The sequence below is a fragment of the Lonchura striata genome, chromosome 11 (assembly GCF_046129695.1).
Source record: "Lonchura striata isolate bLonStr1 chromosome 11, bLonStr1.mat, whole genome shotgun sequence".
Taxonomy (NCBI): Eukaryota; Metazoa; Chordata; class Aves; order Passeriformes; family Estrildidae; genus Lonchura; species Lonchura striata.
In genome coordinates this window covers 6,759,456-6,777,538 of record NC_134613.1, presented here as the reverse complement: position 1 = coordinate 6,777,538, position 18,083 = coordinate 6,759,456, and the positions used below count along the sequence as shown (strand labels likewise).

The 18,083-nt window shown below is 47.4% G+C and overlaps 2 long non-coding RNA genes across 2 annotated transcripts; both read left to right on the top strand.

Moving 5' to 3' along the window:
- The first annotated feature begins 217 nt into the window (after positions 1 to 217).
- Positions 218 to 4,680, top strand: LOC110483926 (uncharacterized). The gene is made up of 3 exons (XR_002467654.3): positions 218 to 865; positions 2,496 to 2,550; positions 4,566 to 4,680. It is a non-coding gene; the product is annotated as an uncharacterized LOC110483926 (long non-coding RNA).
- Positions 4,681 to 4,905: 225 nt separating this feature from the next.
- LOC110483905 (uncharacterized) lies at positions 4,906 to 16,207 on the top strand. Its single transcript, XR_002467651.3, has 4 exons — positions 4,906 to 5,795; positions 13,505 to 13,619; positions 13,798 to 14,033; positions 14,790 to 16,207. It is a non-coding gene; the product is annotated as an uncharacterized LOC110483905 (long non-coding RNA).
- Positions 16,208 to 18,083: the final 1,876 nt, after the last annotated feature.

Genomic DNA, 18,083 nt, shown 5'->3' with positions numbered 1-18,083 from the left:
GAGCATTCAAACTTGAGGTGAGGAAAAGCAACAGCAGCAGATGGGCTTGTAAACAGCAGAGACCTGGCTCAGGCACAGAGGTCCTGGCGGAGCGGGAAGGAGCAGGAGGGTTGGTAAACACTGAGCAATTTCCATTTTCTGGGCTGAAATGTGGGGATCTGGGGAGGGGAGGGCGGTGTAGGAACAGCAGCTCTCCCTTTCTGGCACAGTCAACTCTTCCCAGCAGAAGCTGTTCCTGTCAGAACTTGCAGCAAATGGGAGAAGATGGGAAAGTGGGGGACGTTTTCCAGCATCAGGGAATTTGTGGGTGATGAAAACAAGATTTCCAGCAGTCCTTTTGCACTAGTCTTGGTTTGTAAAGAGGTATTCTGCTGTTTTCCTGCCATTCTTCCCTTCCCTTGAATTCCTTCTGAAAATCAGCAGAGTTGGGAATAACTTCACTGATACAAAATTCCCAAAAGTTACCTGAAAGTGTGCAGCTGGACAGAAGAAAAAGAAACCCAGAGCGGAATCCCCACGAGTGGAAGAAAAAAGCAGAATAAGGAGGCTCAGTTCTGTAGTTTATTGAGCCCAGAGGGATTTCTACAAACCACATGGCATCAGGTGTCAAATGAGGAATGAAAACCAAGGTGGAACAATGGAGCAGCCTAAAACTCCCACCGCCCAGCGAGCTCCAGAAATGTTGGAGAGGCTTAAATGGCCCCTTAATGTGCATCTGCTGGCCACGAGCAGCCTGGTCAAAGTCCTGAGTCATGTCATGGGTGTTCTTTCCTTGGACAGGGAGACTCTGCACGTCCTGTGGAGTCCAGGAGTCACAGAAAACAGAGACTGATGAAAGATGGTTCCGGGCTGGGATTTTGGAGAGGTTTGTACTTGATCTAGGGTTAAAGGGCTGTTGTTTCTGTTTTTCTTGGGGATTGGGAGGGGAGAGCTTACTGAGTCCCTAAACTTTAATGTAAAATGATTAGAATCTGGAACAGATTCCAAAACAGACATTTAGGGACTACTAAATGTACAAAGCAGCTTGGATATCTATCACCAGAATTCATCCAGTCCTGGAAAAAGCCTCTGAAATGGGCAGTGCTTTAACAAAGTACAGATGTCTGGGGACTCAAAATACAAGGAAAAATTATGAGGAGGAAGAGATAACACTTTCTCCATTTCTTTGAGAGGGAGAAAATGCCAGAAAGTTATTAATTTTATTCCCAGGACTGTGGTAGCTGGACAAGGATCCAAGGTTAAGGTGATCCCCATGACCTGACACTTGCAGAACAAGTGGGCTCCCTGGATCCTGGCACAAGGAGTTCTAGGGAGATCTGTAATCCCCAGTAATAACCTCAGAGGTTAATTGGCGTCTGGAAATGAGTTTAATAGGTAGGTGGGCTAGAGGGGGTTTAATTACGTGTTTAGATCAGTGTTGCTTTGAGCATTAATTTTGCCTGGGAAAGGAAGGTGTAATGTCAGGAGCGACACTTTCACACTGCTTAGATTGAGCCAGGGGAGACTGGAGAGAGCCCACGGACTATTGGGGAGGATGGGAATGAGCTCTGAGTAAAAGCATCTCTTCGTTGTTTTGAGCCAAAATTCTCTGGACTTCGTGTAAGGCCCAGTTTCCTGAGAATGGCACTCAGCAGTTTTTGGACAGTCAGGCTGTCAGAAGGAATCCCTCTGAAATACATGTTGTATTTCTTTTTTTGGGCCTTATTTCTCTTTTCTGCTTTGTGTCGTATTCTCCTCGTGGCTTTCCAGAGCAGAGTTACTCTTCCACTTGTTCCCTTTTGCCTCCTGCTGAGTCAATTCCTTTCTTTTCCAACATTATTTGTACTGTAGTCACTCCCAGAATCTGGGAAATCATCCTCAGAAGTCTCCCCATCTCCTGAGCTTACTGCCAACTCTCCCACTAAAGCTTTGAATTCTTTGTTATAAAGAAGAATAAAAGGCCAGCAAAGTGCACCTCGACACCCATTCGGGTGCCATTACTCTGTAATTCTTTAAAAACTCTGTGTGCATTTATAGTCACTGGGAAGTGCTGGACTGGGAAGCCTCTGGACTAAATTGGTGTTAGCACATGAAAGGGAACCAGTCCTGCATGGGGCAGCAGGCTCCGGGCAGGTTTGGTCACCAGCTCGCTCGGTGGGCTGGGGACAATCATTCCCTGCCTGTGCCCCTGCTGGCAGTGCCCAGCTCCAGCTGTGCCTGTTTGGGTGAGGGACACGCCTGTCCCACGGCCGTGGAGCTGCAGCAGAGCCTGAGGTGAGCAGGGAGTGCAAACAGGGATGAGAGGAACACCCAGACAGCAGGGCAGGCTTCCCAGACACGCTGTCCTGCGAGCATGCTGGAGCCCTGGGTGCTGCAGGCTGTCTCTGTTCCCAGGCCTTGGCTTCTCTCTGCCAGCCAGCAAAGTGTTCACCACTTCCAAATAGAGCGGTGAGGTGAACTGGGAGCTTCCCAGTTCCACTGGGAAACGGGGGCAAATCGCTAAACTCATTTTACAGACTCAACCAGAGCCTGATTGGATCCTCCATCCTGCCTGGAGCTGTGCCACCTCCTGTAAGTGAAAAGCTCCTTGGGTTTCTGAGCCATCCCATCCCATCCCATCCCATCCCATCCCATCCCATCCCATCCCATCCCATCCCATCCCATCCCATCCCATCCCATCCCATCCCACTCTGCCCATGCTACAGTCTGCTCCAATTTGCCAGCAGAGAAATCAATTTTCTCCCCTCCTCCCTTGTTTAAGGAGCTGCAGGCACATCCCTTGGCTTTCCCTCTTCTCTGCAGGCTTTTCCAGAGCCCTTTCCTCCCTTTGTTTGCTCGTTCCCTGCACTCCATCCCATCTTTTGCCTCCCTCCCTGGTTTGATACAGCATCTCGCTGGTCCTGCCTCACACTCTGAGCAGGGGTATTAGATGGATTCCCCATAGAGTATAAATTGAATGGAGAGAAGTGGCTGGTTTCCCAGCAATAATTTATCTGATTAAAAAAATACTGCCCAAACTCCCCCTCCTCCACCAGTCCTACGCCCCCTCCAAAAAGCACCACTGGCATCAGGGTTGGTGTTTGAACTGTGTGATTCAAATTGCTGGAAGAGGGACTTAGATGGGAAAATAACTGGCAAAGGAGTGTTCTCGGGGGATTTTTCCCAGAGTGTCGGGGCTGGAACCTGGGTTGTTGTGTGGAGAAGGCAGAGAGTAAATAATTCTGAGTCAAGTACCTGGGTGATTTGTACCTTTACCCACGTGCCAAATACCGGCTGCACACACGCGTGTGCTCTCACACGCATTGCACGGGGGAGCCCAGCTCCTGGCACAGCAAGCTGCTCCTGCTGTTCCCTCTCTCCTCTCTTTTCTTCCCTTACCTCAGGCCTGATTCCAAATAACAGAAGAAATCTGCCTCACAAAATGCATGTTGCCTCGTTTGTTACTTGCACGGGGCTTCAATCCTTCCAAACCATTTTCTTCTCCGACATTCCTGTTGTAATTACGGAAAATAATTCCTGTTGCGATTGGGATGGAAAAGTCACCCCAAGGCCCCTCTCGGCAGGGGCCTGGGCAGTGGGTTTGGTTGGTGCTTGTTCCTGTGTGGGTGACAGGCAGGTCTTTGCAGGTATTTCCATCCCAGAGTGCTCCCGGGATTTACAGCAGGGGCTCCCCGGTGCTGTCAAGGGCAGCAGTGCTGCTGACACCCGAGTGTCTGCAAGCCATGCCAGGGCCTGGCGTGGCCCCAGCACCCAGCTGGCTGCTGGCTGCTGGACATTGCTCTGCTCACAGCTGCTTTCTGGCACTGGGGAACGGCCCGGCTGGAGCTTTCCAGCCTCGGAGCACCCTCAAGCCAGTGGCCAGGGCTCAGGTTTCCTGCGTTTTGACAGGAGGGCTGCTCAGATGAAACCTCTTTCTGCTCCTTCTGGAGGATTTACACTGCCACAAGTCCTCATTTTTTCCAGATGTTTTACCTAATAAATCAAGGAGTCTCATCAGAGGATTGGGATCCAAAAGCTGTTACCATGACTTCAAAGGCACAGGCTGGAGTGGAAAGAAGCGGTGCAGACATTTTATACCACTCTGTATGCAGTGATCATGAAAATACACTCTGCTCCCAGGATTTTTTTCCTGTGGATATGAGAACACCAACCATGATTAAATAAAATGGTGCTGTGTTCCTGCAGCCAACCTTTGCTGAAAAGAATGGAGCTGCAGGATCCTTGGGCTGTAGGGCTGGCAGGAACCAGGCTGGGGCTGGTCCTGAGAGGGGTTGAGCTCTGCCAGCCCCTGTCCAAAATCCAGGACCATTAACTCATGGCTGAACTCACTCCATCTTTTCAGATCAATATTCAACTGCATATTTTCTCCAAGTGCTGGTTTAAGCAATTCCCACATAAAGGAATCAGATGTTCATCTTCTTCAGATGTTGGGAGAGAAAAAGATAAAAAGAGTTACATGGCTGTAAAATGTGATTGTGACTATTCAGACCAGTTTGTTCCTTGATCAAGAATGTAAGTTGTTTTTTTTTTAATGTAGTGAAGGCTTTCTTTTTACAGTGTCTACATGGTGTCATTTTCTTTTGCAGTTCCATTTCTAAAGATAACTGTGTTTGGAGAAGCTGTTACGTCTTTCTGTCACTCCATAGCACAGGGTGCTGCAGAACAGAATGAAGAAAAGCAGCTGAAGAAAGGAAAGCTGATCCTGTGGTGGGTGAGCAGCAGGTCACAGGGTTGGCTTTTGGTTCCCCACTTTCCCAGAGCACTGGCCTGGCATCAGAGATGCCCAAGCTCCTCACCCTCTGCCTTGTCGTCCCTTGGATCCTGTTGGATTTGGAATCACAGTATAGTTTGTATTGGGAGGGACCTTAAAGCTCATCCAGTTCCACCCCCTGCCATGGACAGGGACATCTGCCACTGTCCCAGGTTGCTCCAAGCCAACCCAACCTGGCCTTGGACACTTCCAGGGATGGGCAGCCACACTTGGTCTCCCCTCCCTGCTCAGTGCTGCAGGGCTGGGGGCACGGTGCCAGGCAGGACCAGGCTGCTGGGGCAGGAGGCACAGGGTGGCCTGGTTGTGGGGAGTCCCTTTGGCGTGGACTGAGGCGCCCGGGTCGAGTGCTCAGTTTCAGGAGGGTTTTTGGGCTTCCTCCTTCACGTGGCTGAAGCACAGCCATGGAGAGGGAAGCCTCTCACAACCTCCTGGGGGTACCTGCAACAGGTGATGTGAGCAGAGACCTTGGCTTGTGCTGCCTCAGAATTCTGGCATGTAAATAAGTTGTCACTTAACAACAGTGGGAACTGCAACATTTGGAGTTCTGGGAAAATCCTCTGCACCCCAAGTAGGCACTGTAGTTATGTAAAACACACGTAAGATATTAATTCCCTCCAGGAGATTGTATTTTGTGTTTTATGTATTTTGAGTTTCCCAGGCAGTGGGGAGCAAGAGGGCATTTGGTTCTGCAAGATGTTTAACCAGATCTGAAAACCTCACCATGGAAGTTTAGGAAGAGGCGATGTCCCACTGCAGCCAGGTGGAAGGAAGAGCCAGGTGTAGATCTCCTGTGTTCTAATGGTACATTCAGACTGAAAAATAGCCTCATCTAAATACTAATATTCAAATAACAGTCACCACAAATCCATTTGTTCCTGCCACAGACTTCAGAAAAATTGCTGCTTGTCTTCCCTCCCCCACGAGGCTGAATCCCAGCACCCCAGATTGTCGTGACTGCCTGGGATTGGTGACATCTCCAGTGAAATGTGTTGGAGCATCAAAACAGAGTGGGAGAAGCACAGCCTGGCTGTGGAGCCAGAAATAGGTACTATCACTTGTGAGCTGAAGCCTCCCTTCTCCTTCCCCACCCAGCCCTGCCTCTCTGGCACGTGCAGCACGTAATCGTGGTGCTCCCATCGGACCAAAGGAAAACCACATTCCTAAAGCAAGCAGGGCATTATGTGGTGGCCATGCTTTGGAGACAGAGAACGTTAGGACATGGATTCTAAATTAGGGAACATCAGTGGTGATGGTTTGCAGATTTTCTGTTGGGAATGGGTGTAGAAAGGAGCATGGCTCATCTCCTGCAGTGCCATGTGGAAAAGCATCAGAGGTACACCGTAAAACTGGGGGGGTTGAATTCCCTTCATTGGACAGTTGCTCAAATCCTTGTAATTGAATGAGTGAGTGATGAATGTGGCACATTGGATTTCTCCCTAGATCCTTTCCCTCCTTTATGCTGTGACTCTGAATCTCAGTCATGCTTTCACCTGTTTTTTTTAAGTCTGTCCACTGGAGTATTTGTCCGCTTCTGCCAAACCCTAAAAGCTCCATTTCATTTAAAAAAGAGATCATTTGGGAAGGTGAAGTTTGATTCACAGAGATAATGCTCTTTGAAGGTGTCTGCTCCTTTGGCAGTGACTGATTCAAAGGAGTTCCATTTCAGAATGTCTGTTCTGCTGCTCCCAAGGCCGTGCAGAGGAGGAGGGATTGTGTGAGGCCATATAAATCAGGGGCTGTTACAGGGATGTCAAACACAACTGCACCACGGGGTGCTAATGGTGAGCAGGTGAGGAGTCAGAGCAAGTCAGAACCAATGAAGAGAAGCCACAAAGCTCCTGTGTCTGGTTCCTGAAGCTTCCCAAAAGTGCAGTGTCTGCACACTCCTGTTCTGTCCTGGGAAAAGCGCAGGCTGTTCCTCTGATCCGTATCACATTTTCAAAGTGCTCCAGTAATTGGATGAGTAGGTTTGGTGGGAACATCTTTGCTTCTCAATTCTCCCATCAGGAAAGATCTAAATGAAGCTATGTGAGCACATCTTCAGCCCAGGCTGCTTTCCCACGTCAGTCCATTGGATTTGTGCTCACCTAAGGCAGTGGTGACCAGGCCACTGGACACACAGCAAGGGGACTGTTGGATTAAACTTCCACTGGAACAGAGGATGAAAACTCACAATCTTTGTGCATGCAAACAGGCGTTTCCTCCTTTTCCAGCAGCAGTTAAATCCCAAAGCTCTGACTCCAGTGAGTTTCTGAGTACTGGAGTAAGAACTGATTTGGGATCTTGGTGTGCAGCTTCTGGAGAAGGGGCCAGTGCTTGTGCTTTACCCCTTCCTCAATCCTATGAGCATTCCAGGTTTCCAGAGGTTCCAGCTGGCTCTTCCCATGCAGACTGAAGGCTGTGTGATGGACCCTGAGGTTTGTGGGCACAGACCGCGGGAGATGTCAGGGGGGAACAGTTTTCTCTCCCACAATGATGTTGTGATCTTCACAGCTTCCCAAATGCCCATTAGTCCTGGAGAGAAGCTGAGCTTGAACCAAAATGAAGGTGTTAGAGCTTTAAAACAGGCCACGAGACTCCCTTCGTACAAAAGGAATTCAGGCTGGTGGAAGGTTTCAGGGAATGGCTGTAGGTTGTGAGCCAGGATCGTGGATGACCACGAGTCTGTTGGACAGGCTGTGCCTGTGCATGTCCCTGCGAGCACATTCCACTGTGGTTTCTGCACCAGTTTTTGTTATTTCTCAATATTCCCACTAATATTTCATGTATTTATCTTGGCTGTGGGTAATTTCAGCAGTGAAAGTGCTGACTCTGATGTCCTTCTGGGACATTGGCTTGGGACAACCCAAAAGTTTTGTGTGGGCCTGCAAAAAATGTTCTGCCCATTGGTCTCCAATCCCGAGAACATTCCTGTTTTCTCTGCATATCCTCATACACAGCACTAATAGAAAGAATACATTTGTGTAGAGGAATAACCCAACAATTACAAATATGATTTATTTTCCAGACTTCTGGGTCACTAGAATGATGGGACAGGAAAGACTGAAGTACAGCTGGATAACTCCAGATCCTGGCCAGTGGGGTTTGTGTCTCCCTTCCAAATCAGGCCAAGCAGAACCTGCTCCTCATCCTCAGTCAAGTGGGTGTGTGAGGAAGTGGGAGCTGGGAGAAAGGGGAATGTTCTCCCTAAAATACTTGGATCAAAAGCTGGTGGCAGTCTGGTGGCAGAGGGCAGGAGCTGCTTCTGCTGGGCTGGCCATGTGTCCCATGGTTGGAGCAGTCCAGTCCCCAAGCAGGCTCACGTCTCTTTACCTGTTCTTGAAAAGGCCAAATGACCCCAGGTACGTGTCCAGGAAGTATCCCATGTTCAAGGCCAGCCTTGGAACTCCTCCTAAAGCTCCTTTGAGGGCCCTTGTGCTGCACCTCTTGGGAACAAGGAGGATTCCCATGACTTTTCCACATCTCCTCCCCAGGGGTTTGTGTGTTAACTCAGTGACATCACCTCGTTGCAGTTCAGGGCACCAGAGAGTCCCAAACTGCACTGCAAACAGGGCAAGTGGCACGAACAGAGCTGAGCAATTTGAAATTAAACAGTTTCAATTATTAGGGAATTCATGTCCTGGCAGCCAGAGCAGTAAAGACAGAGAGGTATCACTTCAGGGTGCTCAGAACGGGATGGAGAGAGCAAAACTACACCCACCTAAGTCTGTAGGTCAAGACTAAACTATCTCTAATTGCAGCCAGGTGAAACACTCGAGTAGATAGTCTGCAAGTGCTTTACAAAAAGTGGAAAGCAAAAGCTTTTTGCACAAGCATTAATCTTGATGCCTCAGTGGGGTCAGCTGGGAGTGCAAGGAGAGAATTCAGCGCAGTCAGCACCAGCCTGTAAAGATCTATGTCCAGCTTTGCATTTCATTCTGTTTATCTGGGCTATTAATTAGCTCCTTTCAGTTTCCCTGGGAAGATCTGTGTGTTAGGGCTCCTGAACACTCATAAAGATCCGTCATTGATTGCTTGGGCAGCTAAATTGGGTCGACACTTCACCACTCAGAGGTGTCCTAACTTTACATCCTTTTCTGCTGGGGCAGGAATTTTGGGGAAGACTTCAATCTTCTTGGAACCCACTTGTACACACTGCTTTCCTAATTTCATGCCTAGGTATGGCATTTCCATTACAAAGGAGTTGCGTTGTTGAGCTCTGCTGGTCTGGGTTTTTCAAAAGGTTATCAGGGCTTCTAGTCATGTGCTTGTGCTCTTTTCCCTCAGAACAAAACATCTTCTACACAGATCCTGGACTATCAAAGCCCCCGAAACAGTTCAAGTGCCAAACACAACCCCAATGGCAGCCTGAGAAATGATGTCTCCCAGTGGGGCTGTTGAATATGCACAAACGTATGGTCTGTTTTCCAATGTGCATGTCAGAGCCCTGCTGCTGCCTCCAGCAGAGAAAAATATTTGTCATAGGCCATTTCCCCCCCAACTTTACTGCTTGCAGGAAATAGAGGATGTTCTTTTCCAACATATTTATTTGTATTTGACTGTAATCACAAAGGGTTGTGTTCCCCCCTTTCTCTGGTGACCCAGCAGAGTCCACTGCTGTCAGTTCTGTCATTATCTCTCACAGAGCTGTAAGCCTTTTCACCTTTCCTCTGGTGTCAGGTAAAAATCCCATATAGGAGGTAAGCTTTAAGGTGGGTGTTCTCATTTCAGATTTACTGAACACTCTGGGCAGGTTTTCCTTGTTTTTAAAATCCCCATTCTCTGGTTCAGGTACCTGGGGAAGGTGTTTTGATGTGAACAAGGCTTTCCAACACAACTGTAAATGCTGCTAAGTTTTCCCACCATCTTTTTTGCTGTCTGTGTTTCCCCATACATTGACCAAGGGAGCTCTTTGGTCAGAAGGGAAATCCCCACTGTGGGAGCTGACTTAGAGCAGTGTTACTGCTCCATCCCCAAAGTCTGCATGTAGAGTTGTGTTGGGGTTAATTAAGTTCCTAGAAGTTCCTAAGTTGGTGAACAACTTGAATATTCACTTAACTTTGTGGTTTGGATCCTCCTGCTGCAGTGTCACCCCACCCACCCTGGGACCAAGAACTCCAAATGGGGATTTTGTCCACATTTCAGTCTGTGTTGGCATTCTCTCATTCTTGATCACAGAATCCCAGAAGTGTTTAGGTTAGAAGGGACCTTAAAGACCACCTTGTTCCACGTTCTGCCACGTGCAGGAACACCTTCCACTAGCTGTCCAACCTGGCCTTGGACACTTCCAGGGATGGGGCAGCCACAGCTGCTCTGAGCACCCTGTGCCAGGGCCTCAGCACCAAACACAGCCAAAAATTTCTTCCCAATATCCCATCTAAACTTGCCATTCTTCAGTTTTAGGTGAAGTGCAGGATATCTTTCCTTAGTCACTCCTAACAGGACAGCCATCATTCACTTGTCTTGACTGAGAATTAGTGAAACCTTTCATGTGTCAGAGCCACCTGTAGCCAGGAACAAGACCAAGTTCCTCCTCTTCCTGGTGTGGAAACAGCAGCTACCTGCTCTTGTGTCTGAGTTCCCACTGCTCCCTTCCCACAGCAGGAGCCTGTGCCCAGCAGGTGCTTCTTCAGGAATCTTCTGGAAGCACCACACCCCAGGCACTGCTGCATTTGCCTGAAACTGGATGAAGAACTTCAAAAACAACAACAAAAAAATAGAGAGTAAGAGAACAGGAGTGGTTATGAGTTTTTTCTTCCTGATGTCTTTCACTGATACTTTTTATAGATTTCTTTTTAGGCTGAGCGTAATTCATGAACTCTGATCTTTAGAAAAAAAAACCCAACAATACACGTTAACAGCAGTAGCAGCAGTAAACATAAAAACAAATGTCAGTCCTACTGTTCCTTGTGGTCCCCTGTGCTGCCTTGTCCAAAGGCAGTGGTTCCCAGAATGTCCTGGTGGCCTCAGGAGTGGTGGACACCACGATGACACCCCAGAAGGAGCAGCTGAGTGCTACTGATTGCTGGAGGTCAGCAGGAAAATGCTGGACTCCCACCTAAAAACACAAACCCAAAAGATCATGGACTGAGCAGCAGCATGGAAGAGGAGTCAGAGGCAGATTGCAGCCCTTTGGGACTGGGAAAACAGGAGATTTGTGAGAAAGCTTTTCTCCCTCCGTCAAATCTCTGTTATTTGTTACCTGCCTCAGAGGGCTCATGGCTGAAAAATACCATTGCTTTGCTTCGTGGAATCTAAATGTCCATATGATACAGACATAAACCTCAATTTCTTTTCAGCCCTCACCAAAGGTTTTCGGTCACGGAAGGAGAGTCATTTTGAGAAATTGATTTTTGTTGAATACCTACACTTCTGTGCTTTCAGAAACGAAGGACACTTCTGATAACAACTTCTGATAGCCTGAACATCTTTCTTGACCAATTCCCCACTTTTAGCAATATAAGTTTGTTCCAAGCGTCTGAATTCTCTCCAGCTGTTGGAAGTGATGCTTTTTAGCTGAATTCCTCTGGGAATGTGAAGGCATCTTTGCTTGTGCACAAAATGTTCATTGCCTGTATAGCATAAAAGCATTTTCCTCCCATATTCTCCTGCCAGAATGTGCCTTCCTCTATGGGAGGAGGAAATGCGTTTCAACTTTTTGTCCTTCTAAGAGCATCCCTTACAAATGTGTATTAGTGCAGAGGAAAGCAGGTGGAGCAACAGCCTGGGCAACATTTACACTGTGGTGGTTTCTGGTCACAAGGAACCTGGATTGGCACCTTCACCTCTTCTTGTGGCAGTGGTGTTCAAACCCCACTGATCCCTGTTGGTTCACTCCCCACCTTTCATTTCCTGCTGCTCCCTCTGCCTCATTCAGTGCCTCTGCAGACCTAAGTGTCTCACTTGGACACAGAGGCACATTCTGACCTCTCTGAGACACATTTCATATTTCCCAGAATCAATAACTTCCGAAGCAGTTACAGGAATAGCGAGCAGTCAATAAGTCCCGTCAGGTTCTGTTAGGAGGAACAGCGGAGCAGTGGAAGGATGACATTTCTTAGGGAACTGCTATCCAGGCATATTTGTTGTTTCAATTTGTCTGACTTCAGGGCTCAGCCAGGGCCTGCAGCCTGTAGCATTCATATAATTTTATTTTAAACCTGCCACTCAGATGCTGAGGGAATAACACCAGTGGTAGAACCCCTGTGTGACAGCAGACCCAGCAATCCTGATGTGCCAAGTACCTGTCAGGGAGATCCTATGGGCTCACGGCTCCATCACCCATGTTCCACATCCCATCAGAGCCCCTGGTTTGCTTTCCTGCCTTTGATCACTGGTCCCCTGGGACGAGCATGGAAAGGTGGGAGAAAGGTGGTGTTTTTGCAGAAGTGTTGACCTGAAGGGTTGCTTAAGCAACAACAAAACCAGTGAAATTAATGTCTGTGAGAAGTGTCAGATTGGAGCTTGAGGAGTGAGACTCTTCACCTGTCTGAAGGCTGCCCACATTCTCCCTGCCAGAGCTCTCAGTACAGCACCATCCCTTGGCACAAAGTGGGTTCTTTGCTTTTTAAACTGTCCTCGTGTCCCCATAGTGCTCAGTCCTACAGCTGAGAAAGAGTCAGACTGTGCTGTGGGGTAAGAAGTTGCACTGGAAACAGTAGGAAGGAATGTCGGCTAATTCACTTTGGTTTTAGAGATGCTTAAGAATTACAAGAGGTTAGAATGATTTAAAAATAAAATGCGTGCAGAATGAGTCAATAACTCTGCTTTTAAACCAGGAACTGCTGTGAACAGAAGCTTGTTTCTCTCCTTAGCAAATCAGGGCTGCATTCCTGCCATTGCTCTCTGGGAAGAGACTGCCATGCTCTCCTCTGACAGCTACATCACCAAGGTCTTGTCCAGAATTTTGCAGTGTTCCCAGGTGCTGCAGCACAACCTTTCCTGGCAGGATGGTGATTTGGGAAGCCCGTGATGACAATGTACAGATCCTGTGGCAAAAGAATCCACCAGTGCTCCAGGCACCCTTCTGTGACATTCTATAAACTTGGGGGATGGAAGCCCTTTGTTAACCAGGTCTTGTTGTGAAAAGTTTAATTTTACAACTGTTCAAGTTTGTTCCTTTGTCAGGTAACATGGTAAAAATGAAGAAGTCCAATATTTCCTCCATGAAAAATCCATTATATTTATAGGAAATTCCTTCCTAGCATTTGAAAGGGTGATGTGGTTTGTCTGAGCATTCCAGTTGGAGGAAGCAAAGCCAAAACTATGACTTTAAAGGGCTGAGAGTGCATGAACAAGATTATTATAGCAAACAGGACTCTGTCTCTGTCCCAGCCTATTGTCCAAATTCTTTATGCCTTCCTGTTTCTGTGGTTCATTGTCCCTGTCCCTGTCTTCACTACATTGTAGCAATGACTGGTTTTGAATTGTTGAATTAGCAGACTGAGGTAATTTTGCTTATATTTACTCTTCCAGCACAAGGTTCTAATAGCACGCTGTGCCTCCAGTTCCTGCCATTTAAAGCAGAGGGACAACTTCAGCTATGTCCAAGCAAATTACTCCTGGTATCATTGTTTCTATATATTCAGTTTTAAACACCTAAAATCAGAGTCTGAGATACAGACCAAAAGGAAGGCCACTTGTGGGAGTTGTAGGTGTTGACACAACAGTCAAGTCTGTTTGGTCTCAAGTTTTAGGTGTGGACTTGCTCATCTAACTCTGGCTGATGTGTTTGTATCTCTCACAGATAATGTGGCCTTTTCTTTCCATTTCCAGGAATCCCCCAGCACATCTGATTCCAGCCATATGACCCAACACCTCAGCTGACCCTTTCAGGTAACACACAGAAAGGGCCAGGCTGTGGTGCTGCTGGTTCCTGCCATGGGCAAAGGTGAGGTTTGTGAGGTGTGCTGGGATCCCCAGGAGCGATGGGCTGTGTTTTTCAAGCATCCTCAGCTGTTGGTCTAAGGTTATTTCTTTGAATTCCCAAGCCCAGAGGCAAATGACTGTTTCTGTGTACTAAGCATCAATTCTTTTCCTTTTGTTCTTATCCTTTCTCCTCTCCACAGTTTTCCTCTTGCTTTGAATTCTCTCAGACCGCTGCCGTCTCACTTCCCCTGGCACAGGAGAAAATGTGATGGTGTTTACAGAGCAGAAGCACTGGGACTCAGGAGATGTGAAAGGTGGCTCTGCTGGCTCTACCTTCAACACCTCTCCATGGTTCTGACTTCCTGTCAGGATAACCTGGACTAAAATCCCTCTGTGCTTCTCCTGTGCGATCCTACGGTATCTAACACAACCTCAGGTAAGACCTTTAGGCACACCTGTTATATGAATGAGAACAAGATTGTTGATGTCAGTAATTAACATTCTTGTGGGATTGCTGGAAAAGCTTTGGGATAAACATCACCTGGAATCCTTGCCTGGCTTATGTGGTTTTTAAGATGCAGAGGAGACTGATCCTGTTTGCACAAGAGGGCATGGATCATCTGTCTCCTCTCTTACTGGATGTGCAAAGTCTTTCAGTCCAAAGATGAGTTGTAGCTCAGGGAGAAGTGGGACACTGGAAAAGTGAGGGCATGGACAGTGGGGAAGCAGAATGGAGTGGTCAGTGTGTCACCAGTAATGATCTCATCTGAGAGCAGGGACTAATGACAACCACCAAAACAGGAAAATACAGTCACTGTGAGCACCTGTGGCACGGTGTCATCCCATGACAGGCTTCCCAAGATGCAATCTCATGCTACTGACATGGATGACAAAAATCCCATGGACTGCAGTAATATCAGCCTTTCCCCTTAGGTGTTACTTGCATTTCTCTCCTTCTGGATGATCAGAGACCCATATCCCACATTATTGTGCACTTCCTGATAACAAATCCCTTTTCTTTTAAACTGGAGATTGGATTCCAGTAAACCCTGCGTTTTGGATTTTAGGTTCCCTCCATATATCTCTGAAAACCTTAAATAAACAAACATTGGATTAGACATCAGCAGCTCCCTTTCTCGGCAAGGGAAGCCTTTAAAAGCATTTTACACCAACTACCCTGTTTGTGTTTCAGACTCTGTCAACGGGGCACTCCAGGAGCTCCACCTTCCTCTCAGCCATCTCAGGGAACTCAGCTCAGTGTTTGGAAGCTCTGCCTCCATTTATGACCTTCCCTGATTCCAGTGAGGAGCTGGAACTGCTGTTGACCTCAGGAGTGACAGAAGTATATGCTGGGGTTGGAGGGTTTCTGGCATATGACCTGCTAACCTAGAATTTGCTTGGCAAAGTCCAGAGGATGACTTTTAACCTCAGAGCAGTTTGCAAAACCACATCTGTGACCAATAAATGTGAAAAATAAATGAAAAAATAAATCTAGCCCCTATTGAAGGATGAAAGACAGCACACCTTGCTGGGCACTGGTGCTGGAATCAGGATGGAGATTGGGAATAATCGGACAGGCCATGTGCCAGATGCTGTCCATGAATGGAGCCAATGCCTCACGCAAGGGAGGAAGCACAGCAGGTTAAAGTGAAGGTATCTCATAGCTCTAAGTCTTAAACTTAACGAGCCACATCTTTATTTGTGCTGCAGCCCCTTCTTATCCAAAATTGCCTTTACCAGCTGCCAGAGGATGCCTGGGAACGGAAAATTCTCTGGATAACAATAAATTGGTGTAACGATTGAGTGTCACCTCACATCCTGCTAAGCAATAGAGAAATCACGATGAGAAAAATAGGCACGACCAGAGTGGCACTGAACAGTGCAATCCTAATTCCATCACCCTTCTTGTGGGCGACAGATAACCCAGTGCAATTTACAGCCGCTCTGAAGCGGCTCCAAGTCTCAGCAGGAGTCGGGAAAGCTCACTGTAGCCTCGGGACTGAGAAGTCACAAAGATCAGGCAAATTGTTGTTCCATAACCTTGCCTCTGCACCAAAACCAGGGGGCTGGTTTGGAATGGGAAGCACTCCAAGCAAAACACAAAATTTTAATCACCGAAATGAAGGTCCTCCTCTGGCTCCCTCTCTGGAGAATAGTCTGTCTCTGATCATCGTGCACAGACTCTCAAAGAAGGTAAATTTTGGATTTAAATCTCTACGTCAGCATGTGAATGACAGCGTTAAATCTTGGCTGTAAGGCTGAGATATCTCCAAGAGGAGAAAAACACTTTTTCCACTTAAGTGGCTGAGGTAGAGGAGGTAAATATATTGTCTCCCACTATTAAAGGGTGAGGAAATCATTTATACATGTGTATTACACCTTTGCACCTAACATTGGAGTTATTTTTTATATTCAAGAGACTAAAAGTTTAGAAATACCAACATTAAGGTGGCCTATGCAACTGTAATTTGTCCCTTCCATGCATTTGCATTATGATACAGTATTTAATTCTAATTAGATCACACGTTGCTCTTTCAACAGGTTCCTGGCCTCACTCATTGTACAGAATAGACTGTGCTCACTAAGTAATAATTTTATTTTCTCCTCGCTGTTCACTGTGTGGCCTGTGCTTTATTTACAGCAGACTATTCAAATATTGTTCTGAAGACAGATTTATTCATTTCCTCCTGAGCTTTTCCATGGGACTCATCACTATGGTATCCAAGTGCTTCACAAACACTAATTCATTTTTTCAACACTGTAGTGAGAACTTGTGTTGCCCTTATTTTACAGACGAGGAACTTGGGTGTACAGACAGAATAGTAAAAAATATCTTTTCATTTCAGAGATCCAATTAGAAATACTCAATGGCCTGATTTTGTCATAAAGTAGAACATGGCCAGGCATCTAATTGAGTCAGTAGTTGTATACATTCTCAGTTATTGCAGATTTATCTGCAAGAGTTCTTAATTCCTGCAAGTCAGTCTTCAAAATGTCAGCCCAGGCACCTGGGCAGTGCTGACTGCACAATTAGTGCAGCGCTGGGCAGCTCTGTTTAGAGACTGTGCTTTGCATCCCACAGACTCCAGAGGCTAAAAATCCTTTCTGAAAGCAGCAGTCACCTGCCCCACCCACAGCGCTGTGCCTGCTTGCCCAGCAGTTCCTCACAAGGTGCACAAAACAGTTTGAGTTTTGCAGTAAATGGGGTGGAAGTTGTTCAGGCACTTGCCTGGGTTCCCTGACCTTGGTTCAGTGTCTGAGCCTGGCATATCCTCCTGCACCGGTTGCCTTTATCCTGGTGTTTGATAACTAGGGAGTGTGTTACTGTGCAGCCTGAGTACTCTTGCTTTATGGAATATGTACTTCCTTCCCAAGTAGAGATAACCCCAGTAATGTAATCCTGGGTTGACATCGCTGCAGGCCATCAGCAATGTGGAAATTTCCCTCTGTGAGGGATGTCATGGTTGACACAAGCTCCAGCACTCCAAGGGGGTGAGATACATTCTTCAGTCTATTTCAGGTACCTGCTGACTGTTTTCCAGGTGGTCTTCATTCCCATTCCTAAATCCTCACCTTTCTGCTCTGCCTCCTTCCCCCAGTTTCTGTCATTCCCATTCCTACATCACTGTCTCTAGTGAATTCCCTCTTCCCAAAGGCCATGTTGCATGCCGCACCAGGCTTGGGGTCCTTTTCCCTTGCCCCACTCCAGCTCTTCCATCTGATCCCCTTTGCCCAGCAAGCTCTTCCTCAAACCTTGAGCAGAGCACAGGGACAGCTCGCAGTCCTCTCAGGCTGCACATCCTCCTCCCAGCAACTTCTCCCATTTCCACTCTGGTTTAAAGTCTTCTCCCAGCGGCCTGGCTTCCAGACTCTTTCTTATGAGCTTTGCTTTATCCCTCCCTCCAGGCAGACCCGTTTTTCCTTCTGGCTCATTCCCTTTCACCACCCTGGAGAACCTGTCTCTCTCCAGAGCCTCTGTGCCTGCCAACGTACCTGTCCCAGACCCAGTTCCTGTCCCCACTGTGTGTTTTTCAAGGAGCTTCCTGCTCTGTCTTTCCCAAGAAGACTGGAAGGACAGGTCCGCCCTTCCTACCTGCAGACATGGCATGGTCAGGAACTGGAGCTGCAGGTCCAGCTCTGATCCCACAGCCCTGGGCTGTGGAGAGGATGGAGCTGCTGGGGAGTGGAAGTGCCAGGAAGCCCCTGCCAAGAACCAGCAGGACTTTCAGGAGGGTTTTCATAGCAGGGTTTGAGGCAACACCTCTGACAAAGTGGCCACTCTCATTTTCAGACTAGAAAATCCCTGACAAAAGGAACAGAAGGAGAAATATTTATAATTTAACCCAAGGTATGAACTTCAGATGCCTAAATTTCAGCACAGTGGTTAGGCTGGCCCTATTAAACTGCGACTGAGGGCAGGATTTTACGATGGGAATTGCTAACCAGCTTTAATAGGAGTTACGCTACAGTCCTGCCTTTTAATCAC